Raw genomic sequence first — 25,075 nt, forward strand, 5'->3', positions numbered from 1 at the left:
TGCCTATTCTTTTGATGTCAATTCTAAGAACTTTAAATAATAATAGAAACTATAATAGCAAATAGTCACTGAAAATTAGACTGTGATGCCAGTTCACATATGTGATTTTACTAACTTACTGGATGGTATGAACATATCTTCATTTAATATATATGAAAACATAGAACTGAAGAATGTGACTGACTATATGACATATTCACCAAAGTCCCAAGAATTATATATTGCCAGAGCTAAAAATATTGTTATGTCTGACTCAAATGTCCTTATTTTAGCCATTACATCACAGACTATTGCTATATTTGCCCTTCATTCATCCTATCATCATTTAACCTGTTTTCCTCAAAAGAAAATCATAATATTTTCTATAGCAACTGCAGTCATGTCCTTTGGCCAGGGAGAAGAAAAGCGCCATCTCTGCAGTTGTTCTGTCTGCAGAGTGGTAAAGAATACCTTGAATCTACTTCCCATCTGAGATGAGGACAAATGGTATACAGTACTTCTTCCTATTTGAATATGACCATCTCATAAATCACATTTTCATAAGTTGTCAACATATGTACTTACTTGTTTAGACAAAAAATAACCATTTAGACTAAAAGCCAACCACTGTTTTTCTTCAGTAAGAAAAGAAGTGCACATCTACTATAAGGAAAAAGGACTGCAGCTTCACACATAAAGTCTTCATATCCAAATGCTAAATATTGCATTCCACCATTTACTTGAAAATATTTCTAAAACTCATAAAATATTAACTGTCCTGCCTCATGCTTTAAGTTTTCTCAAATTAAAGGTCACTTCTGAAATAATTTTTGGATTATTGTTTCTAGGTATTTACATGTAGAAAGTACAAAAATATATATTCTACACAATTCATGCTACAGAGAAGATTTATTTGAGTAGATAACAAAGGTTTGTAACACCAAATCCTTTTTGTGCCAAGTTATCATTTTTTACTTTAAAATTGTTCATTCTTCTGAGGCTATTTTCAAGCTTTCTATTTTCATACTAATTTAAAATATTTCCTACATTATCATGAAGATAGACTGTTATATTAACTTCTTGAATTCTATCAAAATGGAAATGTGTTAACATACTTTATGTCTGTATTCAGAAAATACATATATTTATGCAAATAATTTTCACTTCACACTCAATAATTATGAATGCTTATATATCTTATTGTTGCATTCATTTTGTAGAATTGCACACTGAGATAAAATTAAATAGATTATGACCAATTGAAATGTTGTATTGGCATTTTATTTAGATGTTCTCCTTAGCAGTATTCATTTTTACACATATTACTACGATATTTAGGATTTTAAAATTTTTTATTATGAGAAAAAATTTAACAGTATTATAATACATATGTGTATGTGTGTGTATATATTTGAAACTTGCATCAAGAAGGATGATAAACCTGAATTCATGCCAAAAATAACTGGATCACCTGGCTAAAACACAGAACTAATTAATTTGAGGGCAGTGTGAGGTACAGAACACCCAGAAATTAAAAACTAAGACCTGGAGATGACATTTACCTATCAATAAATCTAACAAAAATATGCTTAATATTTACACTTAAAGTATAAAACAGAACTATTTTACTCTTTTCTTCCCACAAAAACAATAATATCCCCAGATGTGAAATATGAAGAAACAATGATTAGATTCTGAGAGGCCAAGGAAAAAGACCACCTAGGTAGGAACCATGGATTTTAGAAAAACACCAGTAAAGTTCCTTGATGTGTGTTTTTTGTGTTTTGTTTTGGGGTATTTTTGTTTTTCATATACATGAATAGATTAAACTAGTAAGTGAACAAAGCAAATGAAGTAATTTCCAATCCCCATCAATAAATGTGAAGTAATGAAATTATTCATGAGGAAAAATAGGTACATAGATAATTCTGATAATAATATCCAATATGACATTGCATGAAAAATTATTTGAATGTGTCATCTCTCTAATCATCAAGAAAATGCAAAATAAATCAAAATATTTTGCTACTTTACTGTCTCCAGAAAGAAACAAAACACCAAGAACTATCAATGATGTGAAACAATTTGTCCTCTCACAGATTGATTGCAGGAATTTAAATTAGTACAAGCTCTTTGTTGAACTATATGGCAGCATCTACTGAAACTGAGCTTACACTTCAGAGCAGAGCACAGCAATTCTGCTTTTAGGTACACATCCAACAAAAAAGGCATAGGCATATTTATCAAAACACATACATCTTCATAACAGCGTTATGCAAATTATCAATAAAATACCTTTCAACAGTTCAATGGATATGGCATATTCATATGACCTAATACTCTACAAAAAAAGAGAATGAATAAATGAATGACCACTGACTGTTATAGCATGAATGAATATGATGAATACAATAGCAACAGAAAGAAGCTTCCCATGAATTTAATGTACTATGATCCCATTGAAAAAATTATATTAAAAAAGGCAATCCTAACCTATGATGTTATAAGTCATAGCTATAGTAGATAATAATTATCTATCCTCAAGGAATTTTAGTTGTGGGGATCTTCGGGGTGGTGGCGATATTCTTTTTTTTTTTTTTGGTATATTTTCTGGCTATATGGAGTGTTGTTGCTGATAAAATGTATTAAGCTGTACACTTATGAATTATGCACTCTTATTTACATCTTTTAATTAAGTTAACTTTATATTTTAATATAAAGTATTGAATCTCTACAACTAGAATATTTACAACGATGTCACTGCAAGAAAAAGGTTGAAAAAACAACATTGAAGATTGAAAGGGGGAAAATTTATTTATGAGGTACTGGTGAACAAAAAGATGAGTTTTTAAGCATATTAAGGTTAACCAGCTAGCCCTAAGGTTTCTGTGTCTTGCAGCCATTAATCAGTATGTGTTTCAGAGGACATAGAGAAAATTGGTTTGTTTAGGAAAGTGATTCTATTCAATACAGTAATAAAAGTAATAACTTTCAATTTGATATCCAATTATTGATACATAGAATAGATGAATAGTTGTTGTTATCCACCTAATACATAAATTGAATCAAATCGTACATCTCCATTTCTGTTTTGAGTTATCATTTTTTAATATTATATATTTTTTTAATGTTATATTTTTTAGTTGTAGTTGGACACAACACCTTTATTTCACTTATTTGTTTTTATGTGGTGCTGAGGATTGAACTCAGGGTCTTTCACGTGCAAGGCGAGTGCTCTACCACTGAGCCAACCCCAGCCCCATCATTTATTTGATCTTAAATACGTTTTATTTAAATAATTGGAAGGCTTTTTTTATTTGAATAAAACACATCATGTTTGTACCTTCATATTATGTTGTGCAATATATTCAGATTATTTATTTTATCTTCAGCAAAGAAAACTTCCAGGAATGAATTACTTTAAAATAGGTGATGTTATTCTTTTTCTAAACAAACATTTTAAAAGCACATGAGGAAACATGGTCTGGTATGGGCAGGAAATGCTCCCTTGTGAAGATAGAAAATGAACAGATGTCTAAAGGGCATTTAGACATTCCAAAAGCTAAGCAGTTGAGCAACCAGTGTTCAACAATGTTTTTATGTGCTTTTTGTCTTTCTTTTCCCTTTCTTCCCTTCCTTCCTCCTTCTCTCTCTTCTTTCTCTTTACTTTTCTCCCCTTTCTCTCTCTCCTTTTTCTTAACAATATAACCATGGCATTTTATTCTTCATTCAATATGAACACAAATATAGCATCTATCCCATTACAAATGTTGTAAATATTAAATAAGATATAGACATTAAGGTAGTCTACATAGGACCTGCAATTAGTAACCCTCAAAAAATTTACCTAGGAATGTTGTTTTATTTATTTTTTTTCATTTATAAGAGACATATAAGTTTAAAGAATGACAAGTAAGCAAATTTGTTTATAGAAAAAACTTATAATGGTAAAGAGACTTATATGAACACTGTTTTCCTGGTTTAGGTTTAAAAATTCTTAGGAAACAAATAGAGTCATTTAAATAAAAAAATATGAGTTTACCCAGATTTTCCAATAAAGAATTGTCATATATTCAGTCCATTTTTGTCAAGAGTCTAAACCTTCCAAGAGTGCAGCAATTTTTCAGTCAATAAGGAATGATATTCAACTGATTTGAACAGTGTTGCATATTCTAAGATATATTTAAATAAATCAAGGTGAGCAAAATCACATAGAATTTTGTTTCTCATGATACAAATGTCAGCATCTTTTAAATTCTTGTATTCACTCTGTATAAACTCGATAGAAATATTATAATCACTTTTTTTCTGTGAAGTTGAAGCCAGAATTAGATAGTCAGTATAGATAGGTAAATCAAGTCAGCTTGGATCAAGGAGACCAATTTTGAGTGAGTCTGGGAAGTTGGAGACTGTTCCCTGAGAGATTGAAATGTGAATTCCTTTGGAGCCCTTCCTCCACCCTTATCAAGAACATGCTCCTGCTCCAACCTGTTGTTAAGGTAACCTGTCCAGGAATTGCCCTTCCCTACAGGGAGCTATAAAGTTGCTAATTATTGTGTCCTTACCCCTTCAGCCCACCTGTTTCCCACATTTTGACCATCCCACCAAGCAGTTCTGGGCCTAGTCATGCATGCAGAAAGGAGAAAGATAAGGGGAAGAGGGCTGGAGAACAAAGGAAGCCTAGGACATGTAAAAAGGGCCGAACACCTTGCTTACAGGTATACCAGGATACCAGCTATGACACCCTTCTCCCTTGAGGGAGAAATTTATGTTATCCCTTTTTAAATAGACTCTGCTTTATATTCTTGCCTTGGCCTGCTTCTCTAATATTCAAACTTCAACATGTGGGGAAGCAGGACTCCTCACTGGTAACCTGCAGTATCAAAGTCACTTTTTTATTGGCGCACTATAATTATACTTGTTAGTGGCATTCATTATTCCATATTTGTACATGCACATAAATCACAATGAGAACATTGTGAACATAATCCATCTCATTTCCAGCACCTTCTCTTTCCCTCTTCTGAACTGCTTGTTGGACTGTACCAATCTGTAAGTGCTTTTGTAAGTATTATTTTTAGCTGTTGATGGACTTTGTTTTATTCATTTATTTGTATGTGGTGTTGAGAATCGAACCCAGTGTCTCACACGTAATGAGGCAAGCACTCTACCACTGGGTCACAACCCTAACCCTGTAGGCACTTTTAGTAGGAGAAGGAAATGATATTTAGATTATAAACTTTAGTATATTTTTAAGAAAATTTATGGAAACATTGAGAAACTTAATGTTTTGAAAGAAGAGAACTATGTTTGCTACTCTGTTCTCATTGTAATTTTCCCTATAGTAAACTATTTCTAGAAGTTACATTGTTTAAATTTCTCATTTTGAGAGTAAAATATAGCATACAAACTATTTATATAATTTTGTCTGCTGCCTGTTAACCGATCTGCCCAAGAAATATCAGCTTGTCTGAATTTTCTATAACACCTTTAAAATAAAGGACTTGACTCTTCAATGTAACAAATTTTCCAGCATTTTATCTTCTACCCTATTATTACTTGACAATTTCAGAGGGAAAAAATACACCACAAGCTATGCTGTGGATCATGGCTAAACTCAGAGCCACAGAGCATGGACTTTGATCTTGAACCCAAAACATCTGATCATTTCAACCACAACTACATTCTGCCTTATGTTATGGCCACAGACAACACTCTATTCCTCAGGTTACATCTTCTCCTTTAATCAACCATTGTTTAATCTCCTTTAATACAAACACTCTTTCTCCAATTCAAAAATTACAAAAGTTCAGATGCAGCAAAGCAAAGTCAGTTCAGGAAATTCATATTCTGATTAAGTGCTGTTTATTATACTCAAAATTGGAAATGGATGACTTCTGTTATTTCAGTATTGCATTTTTATTTTATTTTATTTTTGCAGGTTGCTTAGGTCAGATGGAGGGGGTTTTGATGTCAACCTGAAGTGTTTGTATAATGTTTATGGTATGCTAAACATTGAATGATATCTATTAGCAATGAGGAGAGTTGAAAGTTTGAATTGGAAAAAGGCAAAATAAAAAAGATATTTTACTATTAAAACCAACATGTTTTCAATCTCACTGCTTACCTGACCTTGTTTTTGGTCCCATGGAAAATAAACAAGACTCACTTTCTTTCATTTCAACATTTCATTTGAGTCTGAAGCAAAAACATGTAAATTGGCATATTGGGAAATAATATGATAAATGGTATAAAACATGAATCAAGTGCTATAATCCACTAGAAGTCTCAAATGGTTGAACACAAGGGGTTTGGAAAATCATTCTTATTTTAAGATTAATTGGTATGTTATGTGAAGGATACAGTAAAATATAGATAGATAGCTCATTTCAATTACATAGATGATATTTATCTGGGATTGTGTCATTAGAATCATAATTTTGTGAGATAAATGAGACATTTAATTACTGTTATGATTCTATTTTTGTTTCCAGATGAAATTTACAATTTTCTTTTGTCTTCTCTCTCTCTTCCATCAGATTGCACTTCTATTAAAGGGTCCAGTTTTAGCTTCCTTATTATTTAAAGTTCAGGAGTCATTTTTACAGGACACCACAACATATTGCAGTGACCTATAACACTCCATTTCTTGGGGCTCAGTTGCTCTGAGGTTTAGAATAATGTGATACCATACTAAGACCTGACTCATCCTTCATATTCCATTACAGAAGAACAATGTTTCACAATCACCTTGAAGAGTTAATCACACTTTTCTCTGGGATTCGTCCATACTCTGTCTGTCACATTCACCATCTGGATTTTTTGGTCAATGTCCACAAGACATTCTGCTGAAGTACTGGGGATAATTCAGAGTCCCTATCTGAAAATAATTACAATACTTTGTATTGGAAGATAGAAAAAATAAAATAAAATTGCACATCTTTCCTTAAAAGAGGTAGATAAAGGTCAACAATCATTATTTTGTGTGGGAGAATGATATTAGATGTGTTGTTCAGAAAAGAAAGTAATGAGAAATTAACATGTAATCCACTTTAGTAGAAAGGGAAAAGATGATCTAGAAAGATAAAATAGCTTGAGATAAAAAAAATTATCTCTTTAAATAGCTTAAAAGTGCATGGGGGTTGAAAGAGGGGAAGTAAATCATAAAGGTTTGAAGATGCAGTCACAGAGCAGGTAGACTCTACAGGTAAAGTTATCGTTTGATCCAGTTTGTCACAAATTACTGGTTTATGTCTATTTTCCAAGCAGCATTATTGTTAGTATTAATAATAGTACGTAGTACTAGTAGTATTTTGTACTGGGATTGAACCCAGGGGCACTTACCAACCTAATTACATCCCCAATCCTTTTACTTTTTTTAAATTTTGAGACAGGGTCTTGCTAAGATGCAGAGGGTCTTGCTAAATTGCTGAGGATGATCTCAAATTTGTGATCCTAGTACTTCAACCTCCCAAGTTGCTGGGATCACAGACATGGACAACTGTGTCAACGCTAAGCATAATTATTAATAATGTTCCATTTTATTCTCGAGGGTGTCCTAACTTGGAGGAGAGTTATATAGTTGCTTAGTATAAGGGATATGGCAAGAAGTTTGAATGTAGTTGATAAAAAGCAGGAAGCCACTGCAGGTTTACACATAAAATTTTAAATATTACTCCAGAAATTATGCAGAGATAGATCAAAAGGATGGACAGTGAGATGAGCAGAGAACTTAGAAGGAGCACATTGACCATGTAAGAGATGATAAAAGCCTCGCCCAGGAAAATGCAGGAATGTAGAAGACAGCGAGATATAGTTAAAACTATACTTACCAGGTAGAATTTATTGGCTCTGTTGGACTGAATATGAGGATAATAAAGTGTAATATAATTTTGTTCACTTTTGTGACATCCTTTTGAAATGTATATTTCTGTATTAGATTATAAAATGAAATACCAGCATATATCCTCAGAGCCTTACAGAGAGTGTTTTTCTTCTCTACATCTAAAGAGTGAGTTTTCCCTAAATCATCGGTACAGAACACCAGAGAATAATATAATTATGAAGGTAATTTGATTAAACAAAAAGCCTATGTTCATTTCATAACAGAGGTAGGGGAAAACATTTTAATTAAGCCATCCATTCTCTCTTCGCACTTTTCCCTTTCTTCCCCAGGCATCAAAGAATTTTTACTGATGCTTCATCTCCTCTACTCGTTTACTTTTTCTCTATGCATGGTGAAACAGCCATTTATACCTTTTTAATCTCAATTTTTTCGGGTGACTGGTTTCATGGAAGTGTATTTGCTTTTGCTATGCCTGAGGCTCATTGCTCTTATATTGAGCTTTGTAAATCATGGCTGATGTTTACCAGATACTTGTATATGCAGCAACGTCCCTTTTTATATGACCCCCGATTTACAAAATACTTTTTTATTCAAGCTGCATATGCAAGAGAAATTATTTTCTGGGATGAATATTGAAAACTTGCATTTCTCACATCCAAAAAGATTCATATTTATAGAAAGGAAAGTCACAAGATGAAAACTCCAAAGACAAATTTTTAATCAGAAATAACTTTAACTTGTCTATTACTCCCTGATATTTACATTCTTTTGGAGAGAAATAGAGAAAATAAGAATATTATTCCTTTCCTGAGAGTCATCTTTGACAATGATTAATGTTATATGAATACTGTGAAAAGCTACTTTAAAAATGCATTTTACAGGTGCTCACAGTAAGTACAGTTATACTGTACTAACTAGATGGGATTTAGTGCACTAAAGTATGTGGAGCGGAAGTGTCATGATTATTGAATAATCTATATAAAAATGACCAGGATTAAAATGTAGGTATCAAACTGTTCTTTCATAAGAACTGCTTCATTGTGTTATGAAAGAAATAAGGAATCTCATTTAACTGTACATTTAAAGCAGAACAGACTCTTTTAATCTAACTGGACTTTTTATTCAATTTCCTATTCATTTTTTATATAAAAAAGAAGAAATAGCTGATGTCTAAGTACAAAGCTGCCCAAGCATCAGTGAGCACAGAGGTTTTCAGTCAGACCTATCCTCAACCAGGAATGAAAGTCAGAATTCCTCACACTGCACATACATGCCCTAGGCTTATCCCTGGGGATATAATGGAAAGCAGAATCTCTCCAGTTATTAATGTTGTGTTCTCTCAAGCAAGTTCAATTAGTTTGAATCCTAGATTCTTCATTAACTTGTTACTCAGGCTCATGGGCTTTGGTTTTCTTAATCTAAAATGAACACCACCATAGTATTGACCCAATACTGACTCTGTCTTTTGTCTTTATGTAGTCAACTATAATCTAATTTTGTAAGTGAACAAACAGGAACCTAATTTAAGAGTATATTCTTTTTTTTTGTACCTAAATCTGAGCATCCGTCTATCATAGGCTGCCAACTATGAGACTGCATTCAAGTAAGATAAATGTGAATTATAGTCAAGTTATTTCTTTTTGCCACTCTGTTTTCTGGCTACAGTTTCTTCCTACCTAGACTGAAGCAGAACTTCTGGCCCTCTTGTTCTTAAGTACTGCCTGATTCTCAAATCATTTTTTAAATCAATTAAGCCGTTAAATTTAATTTCCTAAGAATTTCCATTTTACAAATTCATGGTGCCCTAATTTTTTAATCTATAAAATAAATGCCATGATGGCAATGTAATTACTAGATTTGTTATGAAGACTGTTAACTTGTGATCTATTTCTTCCTAACAAGAAATAAGGATTTCTGTCAATGAAATATTTTAAGAGAAAAGAGGAAAAAAAAGGCATTCTGGGGACATTGCTTATAATAAACATAAATATATTCACTTAAATTATTTTTTATTATTTTGACAAATTTTCAGAAAGTTAGTGACTGAAACAAGTCAATTATTATCTTATTAGTTTTTTACATTAGAAGTCCAATAATTTTTTAATGGGCTAAATTCAAGGTATCATCAGGACTCTGTTTCTGTTTGTAGACTATAACTGAGATTCCATTTCCTATTTTTATCAAGTTTCTAAAGACACACTTTTCCCGTCTTCACACCAGTAATGTTGCATATCTTTGTACCTTTTCTCCATATTAAAATCTTGTTCTGACATTCTGACATTCTCTTATACTTTAAGAAACTTTGTAATTGCCCTGGGCTCACCTGGATAATACAGAATAATCTCTCTTCCTTTCTTTAAATCAGCTGATTAGCAATTTTAATTTCATCTGCAAACTAAGTTCCCTTTTGCAGGGAAGCATAACGTATTCACCAGAACAGGTACTAGGACAGAAATGTCTTTGGTGAACCATGGTTCAATCTACTCCACTTTTTACAGAAGGGTAGGTCTTTGCATCCTAGATGTTACAATTTAGATGTGAGGTGTCCCCCAAAAGCTCATGTTTGAGAAAATGCAAAGTTAAGAATAAAATGATTTGGTTAGGAGAGTCTTCACCCAATCAATGTGTTAATCTACTTATAGGGATTGAGTGGGTGTTTACTACAGTCAGGTAAGGTGTCTGGAGGAGGTAGATTCCTGGGGCATGCCTTTGGGGGTTATGTTTTATTCTAGTTAAGCAGAGCATTTTTCCTGCTTCCTGGGTGCCATGTTTACAGCAGCTCTCCTCTGCACACATTTCTACTTCACCTCTCACCCCAAGGAATGAAGCCAGTTGTATATGGAATGAGATCTCTGAAAGCGTGAGCTCCAAATATACTTTTTCTCCTTAAAATTATTCTTATCAGGGCTATTGGTTGCAAAAGTTGTGTAAAACACTACGTAAACTTGCAATATCTATAAAACACATAAGTTTACACCATAAGACAAAACTGGCATTTTTTGAAAAATTTGAGTGTGCATCACAGCTTTTTATAGTCCTACTCAGAATTTGCCTGAAACTCCTGTGAGGTTACTTTGAGTTCTGCCATCCTAACTTCTTCATAAAATTCCTTTTAATTTATGAACAGTAACTCAGAATCCATTGCTCTTAAGTATATGTAATAAATTGCATGATGTCTTCAACAAAGTATTCTGTAGTTTGCTGACCACCTACTATTACAGAGTGAGGCCTTCTGGGAAACTGAGGCAGTGCAAAGACCTCCAACAAACCCTGATTCTTGTGATCAATCAAGTCAGAAAGATTTCAGACATGTCACTCAGAGTAATGGGAATGGGGTTAGGAAAAGGTAAAAGAGACAACATGCGTCTTCTGCACTCCAGTTTTACTTGGGATCCCAGAGAAATTTTCAGAGAGTCCTGCCTCAGGCCACCTCTTGTCTTTTGACTGATTGCAAGATGACATCAGACTTTCAAGTACCCACTGCCATGACCACTTTAGGTTATCTTGGCTCAGGCTGACCAGTTCTAATTGGACTCTTGGTCATAAATTCTTACAGATTTTGTTGTTAAGAGGAATGATCCTTATTTCCCTGAGTTTCAAGATCTTGTCACAAAAGTCTCCTGGGTTCCTTCCATCAGCTATCTTGGGCCTGAATTTCTCCTGCAGATAACAGGTAGTTTCCTGAGGAATGTGACATATCCTGTCCATTTAGATCAGGCAGGGCTTCAGATAAATTGCTTCTTGGAAAACAAAGCATCTTCGGGTCACCAGAGTGGGCCCATTTTATAGAATTATTTTATTAACCTGTGTTCCCACCATACACATCTGTCTGTCCCATAACAATACTACCTAGGTTTGAACAATCTCTCTGATTAGAATAAGAATTTAGATAGATATTACAGATATATACATTAGATAGATGATTCATAGGTAATGGATGATTAGATAGATAGATAGATAGATAGATAGATAGATAGATAAACTCTAGCTGTAGCAATAGCTGTGTGACTGAAACCTGATCACAGAATAAACTCTGATATTCAGTTTGGAAGAAAATAGTAAGTAATGACTTTTTATAGACTTTTTAGGAGAGTGTATATTGTAATAGGCACACAAAATAAATCAAAACTACATAATAAGAATGATATCTAGCATAAAATCATAAAGACACTGAGATTGGGACTTCATTAAACTAAAAAAATGATTTTTTTCCTTTCAGAAACTGAAGTGTGAATACTACCTAGACATCCCCTTCATTCCAATTTCTATTGTCACCTCAACTTATTTCAATAAGATGGTTCATCCCACTATTTAGTTTTATGTGTGTGTGTTCTCTTCAATGCCAGGAATATCACTTCAGTAATTGATTACTATAGCCATAGTTAAAATACTTACCTCACACCATAATGAAAAAATAACTCTAAATGAATTAGAATCCTGAATCTAAAGTCTAAAACTATACAATTCTTAGAAGAAAACAAATGTATTTAAAATTAGCTTAATTGAATTTTTTTGTAATAATAGTAGTGAAAATAGAATGAATTCTGTTTATTTTATTGCACAATTATAGATGGAAGCTTATCTTCACAGAATTCCTATGTTGAAATCCTTGCCCAGTTGTAACTGTTTGGAGATAGGCAGGAAATCTAATTAAGGTTAAATGGCATTATAAGGATGGGGTTGTAATGTCACAGGATTGGTAGCTTTATAAGAAGAGGAAGAGAGTAAGAAATACTCTCTTCTACTCCATGAGCACTTGTCAGTGACATGCCATGTGGACACAGTGAGAAGGCATCTCTGAGCATAGCAGGAAGAATGTCCCCACCAGACACCATCCACCATGCCCACCCTAACCTTGGACTTTCAGCCTTCATAGCTGTGAGGGTATATATTTTTGTTGCTTAAATTACTATAGTATTTTGTTGTGGTAGCCTGAGTAGATTGATGCATATGAAATAAAAGCTAAATATAAAATATGGATATGTGTCTGTGCATATATATATATATATATATATATATATATATATACACACACACACACATACATATATATTTGCTTATATATAACATATATAAAGCACTATTTTTGGTATACACACATATATAATATTTAGTATATTTAAAATAAAAATGATTATGGAGAAAGGATAAAATTAAGGAAAATATAAAGACACATGCCATAAAAAATAAATGAAATGGCTTAACACTTTTATAATGTACATTGCAATGTCAAAAAGCAGTGTTAGAGATGAAGTGCATCACAGCAATTCAATTCAGAAAAAAAAATTGAAATATAAACTTTAGAAGCACAACTACTGAAACACATATGGAAAACAAAGGTTTTACTGTTATGAACGTGTGTTCTAGGGAGAGGAATAAGAGATCATATTATCATGAGTAAAAATAAGCAGAATATGCAAAGAAGGAAATGCCTCTAGAACAGCTACTGATTTTTTATCTATGCTCGTGAGAAGATAACTAATACTAACTTTGAGTTCTCACTTTCCTCATAGCATTTTACATTACTATTATACTCTTAACCATGAAATTTGAATAGTTGATCTTTAAGGGTTTCCTTATCCCAGAAGTAATTTAATTTTCCATTCAGGATGCTTAACAGTCATAGCAAATACATGAATACATACTGTTAGGTTTGGATGTGAGATATTCCCCCAAACCTCTTGTATGAGACAATGCAAGAAGGCTCAGAGGAGAAATGACTGGGTTGTAAGAGTCCTAACCCAATCAATGATTTGATCCCCTGATAGGGATTAAATGAGTAGTAACTGAAGTGGTAATGTGTGGCTGGAGGAGGTGGGAATTAAGTTGTGACTTTAGGTATATATTTATATCTGTAAAAGTGGAGTCTCTGTTTCCATATCACTGTGATGTGAGCTGCTTCTTTCTGCCACCCTTTTCTGCCATGATGTTCAGCCTCACCTGGAGCCCTGAGGAATGGAGCTGGCCTTCTATGGCCTAAGACCTCTGAAACTGGGAGCCCTCAAATAAACTATTCCTCTTCTATAATTGTGATGGTTGGATCCTTTAGTCACAGGAGCAAAAAAGCTGACTAAAACACATACTATGAATTGGCTCTAGCACATGGGTTTATGGCCTTCACACACATCCTCTCCAATGCAACATAAGGATTATTTATTTTTCAAATAACAAATGATATATTGCAATCTTAGCCCTCTTTTTACATGGGTGTTACAATTAGTAACAGAATAGTAAATAAGATTTCAGGAATAGTTTTGGACTTAAGCTACTGTATATGAATGGTTGCACTTGTCTCCTCTTAACATTAGAAATATATATCAGAGAGTCTTGCTAAGAAAGAGCAGAAAAGAAAGCTTTTATCTCTGGGACCTTACACCCATCACAGGACAGCAGGGTCACTTGTTACATCAGGAAACCATTGGAGGCCCTGAGAGGCTATTTTATCTATGACCTACTCCTACTGGAGCAAAGATCTCTGGCAGTGAATATTTACCCCATCATTTTTCCTTGGAGATGCTGTCAATTTAGCTAGTTCTTCAATTTTGCTGGATGACTCCTGCAACCCTAGTTTTGAAGAAATTTTATAAATTAAGTTATTGTGAACTGTATTCTGAAATTGTTGGTGACATAACAATAGTACTGCTCCCAGTTAAATGACTATAGCAGTTAGAGTTTGAAGACCATTGTGGGAACATTTCATAGAAATTATTCAATTTTGCTTTTGTTTTATGAATTATTTGAATAAAAATACATGGAGATATATATATATATATATATATATATATATATATACATATATATATATAATATTTATTGAGCAATGCTTAAAAGGAATCAGATACTATATCCAGTTACGTGTAGGGATGCCATAGAATAATCATAACATTTTTCAAACATTGCTCTTGTGGATCCTCTACCATGTTAGAGAAATGAGGCTTAGAAAGGTTAAGTAACCTGATTAACTTCATCCAATTAAATTTTTAAAAAATTATGAAGTATTATGCTTGAATTATTTCATAAGGATACTATATTTGAAATATTACAATTTTCCTGAGGTTTATGTTATCATTCACTTCACTAATTAAGACTTCACCAACTCTACAATCCATGCTTTAACAAAGAGATTTTGAAGAAAGAAAATATGAGTGTTTTTCCAGATTTGGTTTTAAACTTTTGACATCTTAGGGAACTCTGACTAAGAGAGAGGTTTAAGAAGCATATTAGAGATGAAAATAAGCATCCCCAAACCCCCAATGGCCCTTTTCCTTAAAGTAAAATATTACATAGGGCTATACAGAGAAGAAAAATGGAGAAGAGATGATGTGACAAATTTGTTTCTAGAATCTTAAGAGAGAAGTTCCATCTGCTGTTTCTTAGCCCAGGGTAGTGGGAAAGTTGTGATGGAGAAATTGACATAAAATAAATGTAAACTTACCAAGTTTGGACAGTCCCACAGTTATTTCTGTCAGTCATGCTGGGTAGTAAATTAGACTTGAAGAAATTGCAGTACTAATGTCAATGCTGTTTAGAGAATCCAATTCCATTTCATTGTGAGTATGTTTGGATTGTATTCTTGCCAACTAGCTGCTTTGTTATGAGATAACTGGTTAAGCTCTGAACTGAGGAAGTATTCAAAGAGTTGGTTAATTTTCCCCCTATAGAATAGGGGGAAGTTTTATAATAGAATGTTTATAATAGAATTTTATTTTATGTGCATTTGTAAACCCTTATTTTAAAAATTGGTAAAGAAATTGAAAAGGCACTTCACAAAAAATATTACCAAATAAATGACAAATATATAAACAGGTGATCAGTTTCGTTAATCAAAATTCTGTACCAATACAACCACACAGGAATAACTAAAACATATTATTCTACTGTGAGCATAACACTTCAGCATATGGGACAGCTACTATTTCTATGCATGACTAGTGGGAATTTAAATTAACACAATTCATTTATAAAATGGTTTTGCATTATCTAATAAAGGTCTATATATGTATATGCACTCACACACACACACACACACACACACATATGCACATACAACACACAACTACTAACTTTATGGTCAGCAATTTCTACTCCTCACTAGGGGGAGGGAATAGAAATATCATAAAAATTAAAATTAAAAATTTAAAAAAAAACGTGAGAATGTTCATTACAGCACTGTTCATAATAATGCTGATCTAGAAACTGTTCAAATACCAATCTCTCCTTGAGTGGATAAGTCATATATTAATATAAGAGAATATTAGACTGTAATTAGTATGCATAATGTATAGTAGGCACAACAACTTTGATTAACCTAATTAACATAACATGCAGTGAGAGCAGACACGAGAGTATATTTTGTATGGTTACATTTATAGAAAGTATAAAAACAATCATAATTTAAACCTGGTTAAGATAAGGAAGGAAAGAGTAAAAAGATATCCTGAGGTTCTGTGAACACAATCATTTAGTAAACTCTTTACATTGTTCTGGTTGTCAAAATTCATCACTTTTTGTACTTAATGATTCATATATTCCTGTATATATAGTGTACTGTAATATAGAATTTAAAAAATAAAGCCTAATTCAGATGGTAGTTATTCAGAAAATGAGATTGTTCATATACATGTTTTTCAGTTCTAAAGAAGCCCAATGAAAGATGGACTCAGTTAAGAGCTTTATCCCTTGTCTAACTTATGCTCATGGGCAGGATTTCTACATTAGTATTCTCAGTTCTTTGTTCTCTAGCTGAGATTAGCAAAAGCTAGAAGAAAGGTACACATGGTGCGTTTGCAATTTGCAGAACCTCTTCTTTAGGCTATGAAGCTTCATATTCGGTTGTAGTATTCTAGGTGTGACAGATAACTGAGGAATCAAACTTTGTAGCATGGGGCTCATGTAGGTATGCTGTGCTATCCTTACATTATTATTATTTTGCATACTGATCTAATGTTTTAGAATAACTAGTTTATTGAAAAAAATGAATTTTCTAGGGGTTAAACCAATCTTAAAGGGATCTGATTATTTTGCTAGCTCTGATGGGCAGTGAATCTACTTTGATTCTGGTGGAAACATGCAGCCACCTCTGCATACCACTGATAGGCCCCTCATCCCAATTAAGAATAGGGAGCCCATTTTAGCTGGAGATCATCCCACCAGCACATGTAGCATTGAAAATGAGGGTAGAACTATTTAAGATTCTGGCACAGAAATTGTTCCTTAAGCCAGAAAGAAGAACAAATATGAATTTCTAATTTTTTGGTAGTCATTTTTAAAGGGAGAATAAACATAGGAATGACCCCAAATATTTTCATCTTCTGGTATAGCCTCTACAATTTATGAAGAGTTTTCTGTCCTGCAATTCCTATTATATAGAATAAGACCTAGTCTTGCATGAGTTAAGGCAGGAGGAAAAATTGCAGCCATCAGTTGTTCGTGCAATAAAATTTTCCTAAAAAACTGAGGAAAGTTTGTTTATTGAATTTCTGTTCTTCATTTGTACTTGTTTTGTTTGAAATATAATTTAAGAAAAAATTTTCAATAGTGCTAGCTTCTCCTTGAGATATATATTTCCATTAACATCACATTTTATTTATATTTGAATTCCTTGTCTCTTATCTTGTCTTCCTGCTTCCATTCCTTCTTTCTTGTTTTAACTCCCTAACATATCTTCTTTATTTTAATCTGTTTTTGGATCTATTATATTTACCAGTTTCCACGTGAATCTGTCTCTCTAAAAGTCTTTTTGTGAGTTGATAATCAGTTTATGACTGGTGCTAGAGTAATTTCAAAGCTTTCTTATCCAGACATGGAGCCGCCAATAGTGGACTGTCCACTGGAATGTCAGCTGCTACTGTAAATCATAACTTTTTCATGTGCCTTGGGCTTAAGTTCTTAGAATAAGCATTCCAAGAGAACCAGAGCAAAAGGCTTTCCACATTTTATGCAAAGTGTTGGGACCACATAGACTCAGTTTCCCCATTACCATAAGACCAGTCAGGTTCAAGAAGATGGTCCATGCCCCCACCCTGTCTTGATGGAAAATGTAACCATCTCATTGTAGAAAGAGGATGCAAGATGGATCATATTGTAGTGACTTTTCATTTTTTCTAATGAACGGTAGATAGCTGTCACAAATTAGTTCATGTATCTTTTTGTTTTTTCCTCTCATAAGTTGGAATTGACCACTGAGACATATTCCCAGACCTATTTTGTACTGAAAAAAAAAATCCTTTGTCCAAAAAATCCTTTGTTCCACTCTTTGTTCTTAGTTACAGTTCTTAGGTGGAGATTAAAATAATTGACACCTGATTTACACCTAAGAGAGAAGTGACTCATATAAGGAGTAAATTATAGGTAGATACTTGTGGAAGCATTAAGCAAAACATCATGTAGAAGATAATTCTTGAGGGTTTTTTGCACGTTCAGAGAATTAAACATCTATGAGCTCTGTTTGGCTAAAATTTCTATTTCACATACTTGATTTTGTTCATGCTAATATTATTTGATGCTATTTGATTATTTACATAAAATATACCACTGTAATGTTACTAGTAAGATTTAAATCATACCTCTCATCATGTACAGGTATTGTGTGATAAAGACATTTATATTCATGTTCTTGCCTGTATTTTTAAGTAGAAACATACATTTGAAACTTCATAGTACTTGATATCACAACTGCCAGGACTGATTTATCTTTATCTGCTGACACTATGGACATGTATTAACATAAACTAAAAAAAAAATCTTTGTCCAGTAAAGCAGAGTATTATACTGACTACAGAGTACATACTATGCCATGAGATTAGATTGTCTTGAGACTGGAAGAGTAGTTTCATAACAATTTTACCAATTTCTAAATTAAAATAACTTCACATTTTCTAACTAATTAATTACCTATCAGCATAATATTGCAAACACAACTATTAAAGCATAAAAGGGAGAAGAAAAATGGAATATCATGAAAGATGCTTTATCCTTACTATTTCATTCTACAAAGTGATTTTTTTTTATTGGTATGTGGGATTGAATTCAGGAGCACTCGACCACTGAGACATATTCTCAGACCTATTTTGTATTTTATTTAGAGACAGGATCTCACTGAGTTGCTTCGTGCCTCGCTTTTGCTGAGGCTGGCTTTGAACTTGTGATCCTCCTGCCTCAGCCTTCTGAGCTGCTAGGATTACAGGCACCTGACATAGAAAGTGATCTTAATAAATTATACAAATTAGATGTGACCATTTCCAAACTTAATCCTAAATTCCTTAATTTCATGTAGTAGACTGAAACCAGCACTCATCATTCTTGTCTCTGTTGTCTATGTGTACCCTCCTCTACCCTGCTAGCTCATAAATACATTAGTGCCAGAGCTTGTGTCCAACACTGGTTCTTGATTAGAAATGATGTTTAGCAAAGTATATTTTTGTATTAAAACAATACTTAGAACACATCAGGATCTGAGAGAGCAGAATTTTGGAAGAAAACAATCATAAGTCTTTGACCTTTCATTTTTATTTTCTTATAGGAATATTGAAATGTTGAAAAAAATAAAGAAAGTGATTTAGTGAGCATGAACATTGACATGAATTAACTCTTTTTCTTGGGGTGGGGGCAAGTATTGAACCCAGGGGCGTTCAAATACTTAGCCACATCCCTTGCTCTTTTTTATTTAAATTATTATTATTATTATTATTATTATTATTATTATTATTATTATTATTATTTTGAGACAGGGCCTTGCTAAGCTGCTGAGGCTGGCTTTGAACTTGTGATCCTCCTGCCTGAGCCACCCCAATTTGCTGGAATTACAAGTGTGTACCACCACACCCAGATCTGATTAACTCTTCGTAGGTCCCTCATGTTGAATTTTCATCCACGAGTAGAAGATAAATAGTTTCTCCTTTCTTTTTTCTACAAATCCAGAGAGATTAGTCTTCTTCTGCTCAACCACATCCTTTATGCTGAAGGACAGGAAAAATAAAGTCATTTCAAATTCAAATGAGATTCATCATTATAACTTATTCAGCACCAAAGATGGAATAAAATTTAATATTTGACTTCAAATGAATGGTATTTATTTATGTATATAAACTTCAAGTTTTTTTTTCTCTTAAAAAGTATTTATTAGCACGTGTTTCCTAAAAGGAAATAAGCTAGAAAATAATGGGATTTTATATAAATCTAATTTAGTACCTGTTATAACTCCTCATAACTCATTATTACAGAGTATAAGAATCAATTCTGTTGTATAAGAATACATTCTCTTCCTGGGTATGGTGGTCCACACCTGTAATCCCAGTGGCTTGGGAGGCTAAGGCAGGAAGACAGAGAGTTCCAAGACAGCCTCAGCAATTTAGTGAGGCCCTGAGCAACTTAGCAAGACCCTGTCTCTAAATAAAATATTTAAAAAGGGCTGGGGATGTGGCTTAGTGGTTAAGCATCCCTGGGTTCAAACCCTGGTAACAAAAACAACAAAAAAAAAAGAAGTGTGCACTCAATGTGATAATTTATGTTAATACTGATGAATATATGTTAGGCATTATCTTAAAGATGAAATAAAATTGAATTTATTTCTATTGTTATTATCTGATAGAAAAAACAGCTTAGCTAATTTTTAAATTAATTTGCATAGAATATACTTATTTTTCAAGCTATTGTACAATAGTAAGTGAAGCTTGAGTTCATTTATGAACCAACCAATATGATTATTTGAGAATAAATAAATTATATTGTAAGCTATTTTTTTCTATTGGCTCTTGTTTCTGATTGACCTTCCTTTCTTTTCTTCATTGTTGGTTTCTGATTTTCAACTTGCCACTTTTGACATAGAAATGATAACTTAAAAGATAGTGATAATGAGGATTTCAGTAAATTTCCATTTGTGTGACATCATTTGGTCAGTGGTTGCAACAAAATGGAAGCCATTTCTCTTTCTTTTCTTCCATCCCAATTCTTGGGATAGTTGAGGATATAATGTATGAAGGGAAGATTTGGTTAGAATTAGAAGATAAAAAGAGAAGAAAATAATCGTAGTACCTTCTTTTTCTTATCACTCTTATTTTAAGAATATCATTCTTACTTTATGAGTCCCCCCAACACACTTTTTTTTTTTTTGGTCATTACCTCTTGTCATCAGTGGAAGTGTTTGGAATGAGTGATTACCTTTTAATCACTCTTTGAAGGAAAAAGGGCATAATCTTTTTTCTCATAAAACAAATTCCCTTTAAAATATTTTCCTTCACATTAAAACCATGTATTTCTTTTATGGGGCAATAGTCCTAGGAAGAGATGCAATAAATGTACTCTGAGGATTCAGACAAGGAAGGATGGTAATAAATCAGGTGGTGGGAAAGAAATAGGGGGAATGGGAAACTTTATGAGAAGGAATCATTACTGACTTTCCTTAAAGGATAATGAGATTGAAATACATCATAGAAGCCTATTTCAGTTTAGAAAGAAGGTCATTCCAAACTGTGCCAACACTTTTTAAAGTAAAAAAAAAATAAAGTAAATTCAGATTATACACAAGAAAGAACTCTATTAGGGACTACTAGAGGCTGAATTGTGTCTCCTACTGCTATATTCTCGTATTAAAGACCTGACCAACAAGAGCTCAGAATGTGACCATATTTGGAGATGAAAATCTTTTCAGTACTGATTATATCAATATGAGGCCACTAGTGTGGGCTCCAGTTCAATGCAACTGATATCCTTATTAAAAGATGAGAAAATTAGGCACAGACATTTACAAAGAAAAGATGATGAGAAGACACAGTGATAACCAACAACAACCCATGGAAAATGGCTTGGAGCAGATCCTTCCACAGAATACTAAGCAGGAGCCAACCAGACCAATGCTTTGGTCTCATGTTGCTGGACTCCAGAACTGTGGGACTAGTGTCTGTTCTTTAAGCCACAGTCTGGGTGCTTTGTGGTAACTGTACACTAATACAGGCAGGCATATTTATAGATGACTTTAGGTGTCAATTTGTTTTTTACTCAATTTTAGCATCTTTATCAAAAATATTAGAAAGCCAATGAATGATTGCTACTCCAAACCTAATATAAATTAGTATATCATTAAAGTGATCAATGATAGTGTATCATTAATGCACACCATCAATGCTATGACAAGGCACTGATAAATAAAGCAGGAAGAAGAGAAAACCATTATATTACAAATAATGTAGAAACAACAGGCATTGCATAAATATGAAACCAAACCTTAGGGTGGTAATGTTAATAAAAATTTAAAAGCTCTTGAGAAACCTAATTATATTGAAGGTGACTAAGTGAAAACTCAAATTCTTAGAATTAATGGCTTTAATTTGATATTTTTCAATAATGTGGTTCTACTACACATAATTATTTGTAATTTTTGTGTTTGAAGCAAGTGAATACATGAGGACACTGTATAGAAAAGGGAAAATAATCAATGACAACATCAGCACACAAGCCAATTAAGATCCTATTTAGCATTCTCATTTAGAATTTGGAGGTCACTTAAATTTCTATGTACACTTTAATTAGATAGCATCAGGATATTGGCCAATTTGAAGAAACAGTGCCAGTTGGTACAGTTAATGACTTAATTTTTATTTAATAGAATTAAAGATATCTCTCTGGTTAAAAGTTAAAATCTTCTCTTATGATATGTATAAATTAAAATGTTTTGTCAAAACAGTCCATAAAAATCTTAACATTTTGGCTTAGAAAGTTTGAAGTTTATTCTTTTGGTGAATAAAGTAGTTGACATTTTGTGAGTAAAAGAAGCACACGTTCTCAAGTTACACAGAAAGTCTGGCAAACTATGTCAAGATTACAGGAAAGAAAAACTCACAGATAAAGAGTGGCCATTGAACAGCATGGGCCGTAAGGAGAAGATGAGATGGTTATGCTCTGATAAGGTAACTGAGGAAGCAATTTGGACAACATCCTGAGTCTGATTTTTCTGAGTAGATTATGAGCAGAGTGTAATACAAGGCCTATAACATCTGTGGCCTGGGAGATGAATTGGAATAAGAAAGTGAGCTAAGGAAAAACAAAAGGAGAATAGAGCTGACCTGTAGTTCAGCAAAACTTGTCTTTTGATTCAAACTGGTTGTAAATCTAATTAAAGGCTAATAGAGCATGGTTAACTACTTTCTCATAAGATATTTTATAATTCTATTGATTCAATGTTAAAAACTCAATTTTAAAGAAAGAAGCTTCGGTAAAATAACTTATCTCATTTTATTCTTCATAGTTAGCAGGTGGTGCAGAGGAAGAAATACTGCAAATAGCTACTTGGCATTTTCAATCCCCTCAATCCCCATATGTGGGTGACTACTATGATTATTATGACATTACCTATTCTAAACATCATTAAGGAAATTTATTTGAAAGATAAAATCTTAGCTGTTATTGAATTCAAATTCACCTTTGAAATTACAAAGTGAATATTAATATTTATTTACCAAATTAGTAGCAACCTATCTAGAATATCACAGAGATGAGACCCATTAGAAATCAGATTTTTAATTTTATTTTTAAATGTTATGATAAGGGTGTTGTGATAATGCTTTGAAGTATTATACATTTGATTTATACTTTCTATACATAATATATGTCCACATTGGTTATATTACCTCATGCTCATAGAGAAACATCAATACTGTCCTCATTAGCATTTTATCTGTGAGAAAACCAAAATTCATGGAGGATATGTGACACACAGAAGATTACACACCAGTAAATAGCCAAAAGTAGTGAAGTCCCTGCCTGCTCACTCCAGTTGCCCAAACATTTTTTGTAAACAATTTGTCCTTTGTTTTCTTCCATGATTTACTTCCCTTTAAAACAAAAAAGATTAATGCATTCATACTGAAGTCATACTTTGTAAGAAAACATTAAAAAATCATATTAGAGCTGACAGTCATCTTTAACTGCAGAATTGAGAGGGCTGATGAGTAGTTGTGACATGTTAGAGCTGTATTTCCTGACTCACGTTGATTTCTCAACTGTAAAATTTGAAAGCTTTTGAACTGTTAATAGCATTATGAAAATATTTAATTTTAATGGCTTTCCATGCCCTTTGTCTTTTATATTTTCCTATCTACATATAGCATCTAAATGGTAACAAAATTATTTAGTATTGTATCTATAAAGGTAGGCGACTGAGCCTAGCTAAGCTTATTGTGGCCTGTAAAGTAGTACATGGCAGAAGTCAGGAAGAACCCAATCAGATATTTCAATAAAAATGCATATTAGAAAAAACTAGTAATGATTGACATTTCTTATAACTCTGTCTCTGAGAGTGTACCATCTCCTTTGAATATTGGTGGAATATTGGTCATAAACTTTTCATTGGTGTACTAAATGTAATAATATTAATCAATACCTTCTTAGACTGTCTTAGTCTGTTTGTAATGCTATAACAGAATCCCACAGATCAGGTAATTTATAATGAATAAAACTGTATTGCCTCCTGACTCTGGAATCTGGAGAGTCCAAATTTAAGGATCTGGTGATGGCCTTCTCACTGCATAATCTCATGGTGGAAGGTCAAAGACAAGTGATAAAGAAAGAAAGAATGACCAAGTGAGCAAAAAGGAAATGAACTTGTCCTTTAATAGTGTCTACCCCCATGGTAAGGAACCCACTCCCACAATAATAATGGCATTAGTCTATTCATAGTAGCAGAGCCCTCATGACATAAGAAAATTTTAAAACTCCCACCTTCTAATACCTCCACTTTGAATTAAATCGCTAACACACGAAATTTTGGGGAAAATTCAAAACATAAGAAGTACCCTGAATGGTCAAGGGGAGGCCTGATTAATGATAATTTCATGGTTATAGGAATCAGCTTCTTTAGATATTTTATAAAAGGAGATGACAGAACAATCCAACACTTTCTGAAATGATAAATGACATTACAATTTCCAAATCTCAATGACAGTAGGCAGTTGATCACATAGAGCCATGAGGAACCTCTAGAGAAATGCTTGTCCAAATATATATATATATATATATATATATATATATATATATATATATATATATATATATATATATAATTTTCTAATGTATTCATCTCTCTCTTTCAATTAGAGTCTATCTAGAAGTCTATCTAGTATCTATCTAGAAGGACTGTAAAATGTATGGACAAACTAGCTCTAATAAGAATCTCATTCATAAACATTTTTAGGCATTTTTTTCTCATTTAGCAGTAACAAAATCAGCCGAACTATCTCAGCTACAAGTTAGGCAACT

This window comes from Marmota monax, unplaced genomic scaffold (genome assembly GCF_021218885.2).
Source record: "Marmota monax isolate L192 unplaced genomic scaffold, Marmota_monax_Labrador192_F-V1.1 WCK01_AAM20220418_F8-fsc00061, whole genome shotgun sequence".
Classification (NCBI taxonomy): domain Eukaryota; kingdom Metazoa; phylum Chordata; class Mammalia; order Rodentia; family Sciuridae; genus Marmota; species Marmota monax.